Source organism: Leucopleurus acutus (genome assembly GCF_964270905.1).
Source record: "Leucopleurus acutus genome assembly, chromosome: 20".
Taxonomy (NCBI): Eukaryota; Metazoa; Chordata; class Mammalia; order Artiodactyla; family Delphinidae; genus Leucopleurus; species Leucopleurus acutus.
The window spans coordinates 35,619,905-35,627,408 of record NC_139162.1 but is presented as its reverse complement, the minus strand read 5'-3'; the positions used below and the strand labels follow the sequence as shown (position 1 = coordinate 35,627,408).

General features: G+C 46.8%; 1 pseudogene across 1 annotated transcript in view; it reads right to left on the bottom strand.

The window, feature by feature from the left end:
* The window catches only part of LOC309976302 (ATP-binding cassette sub-family C member 12-like), a 147,302-nt pseudogene that overhangs the window by 108,760 nt on the left and 31,038 nt on the right, over positions 1-7,504 (bottom strand). The window contains exon 11 of the transcript in view: positions 6,793-6,865. The product of the transcript in view is annotated as an ATP-binding cassette sub-family C member 12-like (transcript). The remainder of the gene's footprint in view (positions 1-6,792; positions 6,866-7,504) is intronic.

Below are 7,504 nucleotides of genomic sequence, written 5' to 3'. Positions count from 1 at the left end.
TACAAGGTTAGAAAGCCCTGGGTTCAAATCCTGGCTCTACTACTTACAAGCTATGAGAGCCTGGGAGAGGGACCAAATGTCAGTGACATTCCACTCCCCTACATATAAGATGGTGATGGCAGTCCTGCCAGCCTCATATGAGGGGTTGCTCTGAAGATGGTATGAGGTAACATGTGTCAAGCACCCAGCCCAGTGCCTGGTGCATAAGAAGTGTTCTAGAGAAGTTAGTTCCCCTTACTCAGGTCCTGAGGGTTCAATGTTCAAAATAAAAACAACAGCTTCCTTTCACTTGATAGGTACTATTATGTACCATGCACCAGCCAGAGTACTAAATATATGCATTATTTTTGAATTGGAAATTCCTATCCCCATTTACTGAGTCTCCAAGAGAGGAAGTAACTTGCCCAAAGTCACAGAGCTGTTGAGTGCTGAAGCCAAGGATGAGAAAACAAAGGGTACACGCTGTCCTTTAGCACCTGCCTCTTGCCCTGGCACTCTATCCACCTCTCCAGTCTGTGTCCCATGCCCATATTCTTTTTACTGAATTCTACCCTTCCTTAAGCTCCACTCAAGGGCCACCTCTCTTTGATGACATCTGAGATTATTCCTGGTCCCAGAGATCTCTCTTGGTACTGGTGGATGCAATGTCCTAATTCTCCAAATAGATTACAGGGTAGTTTCTTAGGTGACTTTATACCCCCTTGCCTCCAGAGCTCAGCACAGAGCCTAGTCCATAATAGGTACTTCCTGAATACAAATCAATTGGTTTGTTGATTCATTCATGCATTTCACAAGTATTTGCTGCTCCCCTGCTTTGGTCAGCCTCTGTGTTACGTCCTGCAGGGATGCCCACGGTGGAAGGGGTGAGGATGGTGATCTCCTATGTGCAGCCTACCTCTTCCTCCCCTAGACAGGTAGAGAGAAGACACACCTTACCCAGGGTTAGGTTCCAAATTCAATGAAGAATAAAAAGTTGGCATGGAGTCAAAATACTATCAAAAATTAAATTACTCAAAAAGCACAGTATCATATACTTGGTTTTGTGTTTACAACATTGTATAGTTTAGTTAGGCATCCATAGTAATACTTTTCCCTTCGTGACAATAATTTACATGTCTATGTCTTACCATATTTGATTTTGAAATGCCGAGTACACATGAAAACATGACTTCCGGCATTGACTATGGTGGTAGAGTTACTATAGTTGAGTATGCCTGGGATTATGTAAGTTAAACTCATGAATGGCATGACCCTTTGGGTCCCTCTACCTCACAAGACCTTGCACAATCTGGTCTGACCCAGCTTCAGGGATAGACCTGCCCTGGAGCATCTGACAGCCCGTACCTCCGGCTGCCTGGATGTAATGGTGGTGGATGCTCCACTTCAGGGACTCTTGTTCCATCTTCTCCTTCTGTGTGAGCTGATTTTCTAGCACTGGATCAGTGAAAAGAAGGAAACAGTATGCCTCCCAATCTCCTGTATCTCCTTCCCGGGTCAAGAGGAGTCCTTGCAAAGCCTTCTGCTCTGGATGCCACCCAGTGCCCCACCCAAGTCTGACTCTAACCAGCAGGGTTTCCAGGTTTGCCCTGGCTCCAAAGTCTGAAAAGGGGGTCCATCGCCAGCCATTCAATAAACCCTGGAGGGCCTGCGGTTCCCAAGGGCTTTGTGGCTTGAGAGAGACAGCAGGAGAGAATGAAAAAGGCAGTGACCTAGGACTAGAAAACCTGGGTTCCAGAATTATCATCATGATACTGTACAACTTCAAGCAAATCACTTAACCTCTCTGTTTCCTCATCTGACAACTGGCGGGCTTATAGATGATTGCTAAGATGCTTTGTAGCAATACACTTCTGAGACAACTCCTCAAAAAACAGTTGTGACACCAGCCCAAGCAGATTCTTGGCCTACAGCAGGCAGAGAGACCAGGTGTCTGGAGATATCAGTAGATGTTGCCAATGACAACTACAACAATAACAGGAGACAGCGCTGCGGGGGGACCATCTGTTGTTTCTGCCTGACACTCCCCCTTCTTCTAATAACAACACCACAGTTCTCCCTGGAGAAGAGGGCTCTCTTTGTGGAATTTTAATTTTGAGGGAAATTATACTAGATGGAAAACGTTTGGAGTAGGTTTTCTTCAAAAGGATTCTGTACGTGTTCCTGCTACTTTAGAACCCAAAGTTGCTGAGGCCTGGTTCTTCATTTCCTTTCATTCCATGATCTACACCCTTTTCTACCAATAAATTCTTTTTCTGCCCAAATTGGTTTCTGATCTTTGCAGCTGAAGACTCTATTGGTGACAGAAACCTACAATGTGCCAGGCACTGTCCTGAGACCTTCCCTATACCTGACCTCTTCTAACCTCCACTATGACCTGTAATGTAAGCATTATTACCTCTACTTTTGCCAGTGGGGGTTCAGAGAGTTTAACTTGCTTGGCTAAGGTCACACAGCTTTGTGAGCAGCGGAGCTGGAATTCAAATCCAGAACTTGTCTTATTTTAAAAATGAAAGAGGGCTTCCGTGGTGGCACAGTGGTTGAGAGTCCGCCTGCCGATGCAGGGGACACGGGTTCGTGCCCCGGTCCGGGAAGATCCCACATGCCGCAGAGCGGCTGGGACCGTGAGCCATAGCCGCTGAGCCTGCGCGTCCGGAGCCTGTGCTCCGCAACGGGAGAGGCCACAACAGTGAGAGGCCCACGTACCGCAAAAAAAAAAAAAAAAAAAAAAAGAAAGACTTTCTCTTCTGCTACCTTTTCTCAGAAAAGAGCAAGGCCATGAGCTTCTGGATGCCTAGGACTGAGCCCAAATCATTTCTAACTTTCAATACCTTTGCTCTCAAAAAAAATGTGTAATGAATTAATGGCCCGGATGCCTTGCAAAGTTTTAAGTTTGAGCCACTCGAGGTCAAAGCTACCCCCATCCTGCCTCTGCCTCTGCACATGCTCAGCTGTTTCCCCACCAACACTCACTTCCTGGACGCTTCAGGCCTCCTGATCAGCACAGTTCACTCCCCACAGCTCTCAGATACTTGGATCTGTAGCCTGTATGTGCGATGTCTGGGACCCCATTCAGTGAGTGACATGGCCTGGTCTCTCATCCAGGAGGAAATGCCAGGGCCTCTGGAAGATGCAGGCTGGCAGAGGTTCTCACTCTGTTCCCCAGCACTTTTACCAGCATTTTCATTGAGACGCTCTTCTGGACAAGTGGTCTGGGCCCGACCTTCCACCTGTAGCTCTTCTACTGCCTTTGCTATGCCCTGCAACACTCCCTGGGGAGAAAACACAAGCTGTGGATGCAGGGGGTGGTCCTCCCCGTTGGGTCAGGAGTGAGAGTGGGGTGGGTTGGAAATCACCTGTATGGCTTCCCCATGCATCTTCTGGATGAGCTGGGCATATCGCCTCTTCTTCTGTATTAACTCACTGTGAATTCCTTTTTCACAGATTTTCCCATCTTCTAACAAAATGATCTGGTCGCAAAACTAAATACTGAAGAATCAGAAGAAATAAGGTCTTCAGTAAGCATACAAAAAAGCTATTCAACTTCACTATTCAAAAGGAAAATATAAATTTAAATCATGACAAGGTATTTTATGCCACCAGTTTGGCAAAAACTTCAACACTGGACAACCCCGGGTGTTGGTAATGGCTGGGGTAAGTGGAACTCTTATAAAGTTCGGGGTGGGGGAAGGGCTGTAGACTGGTACATCTACTTTGAAAAACAATTTGACAATATCTAGTAAAGTTAAAGATTTTTGAAGAATTATGAACCAATAATTCTACTCCTAAAACACTACCCTAAAAAAAGCCCTCTCAAACACGTGCATAAAAGCACATGTAGACACATGTACGTTGAAGCATTTCTTGTAAATGTGAAAAATGGGAAACAACCTAAATGTCCATCCTGGAGAAATAAATTCTGGAATATTCAGATATTGGAATACAATGCAAGTGAGAATGAAATAAAATTCCATGTATTCACATGGAAGTTCTTAAAAATATAAAGTTGAGTAGAAAAGCAAATTACCGAAGGACACAGAAAGGAAAATGTCAATTATGTAAAGTTTTTAAATATGCAAAAGGACACTTGCTCACATCTGTTGTAAAAGTGTGAAGACATACATGGGAACAATGAATAGCCGAGTGAGTGGGGCAGGAAGGAGGGAAGAGAGTGTAATTGAGGGCCATCAACGTTGGACTGTGTCATCTGGGTGGTAGATATGTGGGCTTTCATTAGATTATTTTCTAACCTGCTTTTATGTCTTAAATATTTTATACCAAAAAATAGTAAAGCCAGGGCTTCCCTGGTGGTGCAGTGGTTGAGAGTCTGCCTGCCGATGCAGGGGACACGGGTTCGAGCCCTGGTCTGGGAGGATCCCACATGCCGCGGAGCAACTAGGCCTGTGAGCCACAACTACTGAGCCTGAGCTCTAGAGCCTGTGCTCCGCAACAAGAGAGGCCGCGATAGTGAGAGGCCCGTGCACCGCGATGAACAGTGGCCCCCGCTCGCCGCAACTAGAGAAAGCCCTCGCACAGAAACGAAGACCCAACACAGCCAAAAATAAATTAATTAATTAATTTTAAAAAATAGTAAAGCCAAAATAGAAGACGAGGGAGAAATAATGATAGGGTCTTAAGGCCAAAACCAGGTATGAACATATCTAGGGAAAAGGACCCGTGAGAGGTAGCACCCAGCACGGCCACTGCGCTTGATGGAAGAATGTGAGACTTGGGGAATTCTTCTCTCAGGGAGTTTTTTCTTTTTTTCTGTAACTTCAAAAGCAGTGGCCACCCACACAATTTTGAAAATGAAGGAGACTTTAAAATTTGGTTTCAATTCCTACCAGCCTATCTTCTCTACATGGAAAGCAGAGGAAATCAAGTTCTCCCTGACTTCGGGGTCTGTCTGAGATGAGGGGGTAGCTTCTGGGAGGCTGTTATTGATCACACTGAGATGGTAGGGGCTTGAGGAGCTACATTATCTGCCAATCACGGCCAGAGCCCTGGGAGGGTGGTCACCTGCTGCTGGTGGGTCACCAAGGTGACGGTCTTCCCCCAGAGTACATTGTTAATGCACTCCTCAAAGATGTGCTTCCCCACTTGGGTGTCCACGGCCGACAGGCGGTCGTCCAGCAGGTAAAGCTCGCGGTCAGAGTAGACAGCTCGGGCCAGGCTGATCCTCTGCTTCTGCCCCCCGAGAGGTTGAGGCCCCACTCCCTGATCTGCAGACAGGCAGCCAAAGGCACTGTGTCTAGAGTGTGACCCAGCCAGGTGTGCTCCCACCAGCCAGGTGGGCAGGTGGACAGACTGAGCCCCCTCGATGCACACTCCTGGACACCTAATGATTTGGCACCCCTGGCATTTAAAAAATATTTTTCAAAATCTGCTTAGTAGGTGATGAAAAAACTGATTTTCAGTTAACTACAATTTGTAATTCATAATTAGATACAATTTTTCTAAATCAGTCAGCTTCTCAGAAGGCGTATTAAACTTTTGATAATTTAGTTTGTAAAGTAAATCATTTATTCCCAAGAAACAGCACCTTCTTACATCTTATCCATGTTTTAAATCTCCGTTGACTGCAACCACCAACCGGGAGGACCACTGGCCTGAGTTTGGGGTATTGCCCAAGACTGTTTGCACCATAGCTGCGGTGGTAGGTCAGGCTCTGCTGTGGCCGCCCTGGGAAGGGCCACCTTCCATGACACCCATCATGTCAGGAGTCGAGGGTGCAAACCAGAATCACTGGGCAGAATGCCTGGGGTCCCCTAGCAGACTGGCACCCCAGGCAGCTACCGGCTGGCGCATCCCTCAGCCAGGCTCTGAGGACGAGGCAGCCAAGGTCTAAGTCCTATCCCTGCTCTACCATGAACTCTGGAGACTCTGTAGAGAAGAAGCAGAGTTTAAAGAACAGCAGGGTGACCTGTTGTCACTGCTCCGCCTCCAGTTCACCATGTGACCATAGATAAGCTGCTTGACCTGGGCAAAGCTCAGTTTCCCTACTCACTCAGCAAAGACTGAATAAATGCCTACTGTGTTCCTCTAATGAGGGCGTAACACCTACACTATGCCAGGCACAATTCAAAGCATGTATGTATCAACTTACTTAAACCTCACATCATCCTGATGAGCTCAGTACTATTACTGATGCATTTTACAGACCAGACCTGGTTCTTCCTACTGAAAAGACGACCCTGAACAAGACAGTTGAGCTCTCTGCCCTCCACACGCCCATCCTTAAAGGAAGGATAATAAAAGAACTGACCTCCTAGGGTTATCTGAAGCTTAACTAAGACAATACATTAGAGTTGCTAGAATAGTACCTTGAATGCAGTAAGATAATCTATCTATTATTAGATAACAAAATCAAGACAACAATGTTGCTTTTATCTTATGTAGGTCTTATATGGAATAAAGGTGGGGCCACAGTTGTCATTCCCACTGTCAAAGGAAGTGCTGCCAGAGAGGAGCAGGGCAGTGGGTGGGGCAAAGGTGGACGTCGGGAAGCTTCTTATCTTCACAGGGTCTCCTCTCTTGCTTCAGAAGAAGTCGGAGGTCAGCTCCCAGCCTTGTGGGGCAAGATAGCCTCTTTGTCAGCTCCCAAGGTCAGATGAGCCCCAACTTCCCTCCCTCGGTGTGGGAGGCTCTGAGGCTGCAGAGCCAGCTTGGGCTGCTTTGGGAAGGAAGAGCTGGGGTCCTTCCTCTACCTACCCAGAGAGGCAGGCTGGGAACCCCAGAACACCATGACAAGGGCTCTGTCACAACAGGGCTGGGGGACGCTCGCCTCCAGCTCACCTCCGTCATGTCTCCGAAGGGCAGAATTTCCAGGCCGTGGTTCAGGGAGCAGCAGTGGAGCACCTGGAGGTACCTGCGAAGGACAGGGAGCTAAAGAGACAAGTGGCCAGGCGCACACCCTCCAGCCTTCCCAAGTTTGGAAGGGAAGGGCTTGCATTCCATGCTGAGAAATTTGGCCTCGATCCTCCATTTAATGGTAAACCACAGGAGGCTTTTATCATTTCCTTCCTCCCTTCATTTCTTTTATTTTTTAACATCTTTATTGGAGTATAATTGCTTTACAATGGTGTGTTGGTTTCTGCTTTATAACAGAGTGAATCAGTTATACATATACATATGTCCCCATATCTCTTCCCTCTTGCATCTCCCTCCCTCCCACCCTCCCTATCCCACCCCTCTAGGTGGTCACAAAGCGCCGAGCTGATCTCCCCTGTGCTATGCAGCTGCTTCCCACTAGCTATCTATTTTACGTTTCGTAGTGTATATATGTCCATGCCACTCTCTCACTTTGTCACAGCTTACCCTTACCCCTCCCCGTATCCTCAAGTCCATTCTCTAGTAGGTCTGTGTCTTTATTCCTGTCTTACCCCTATGTTCTTCATGATCTTTTTTTTTTTCTTAGATTCCATATATATGTGTTAGCATACGGTATTTGTTTTTCTCTTTCTGACTTACTTCACTCTGTATGACAGACTCTAGGTCCATCCACCTC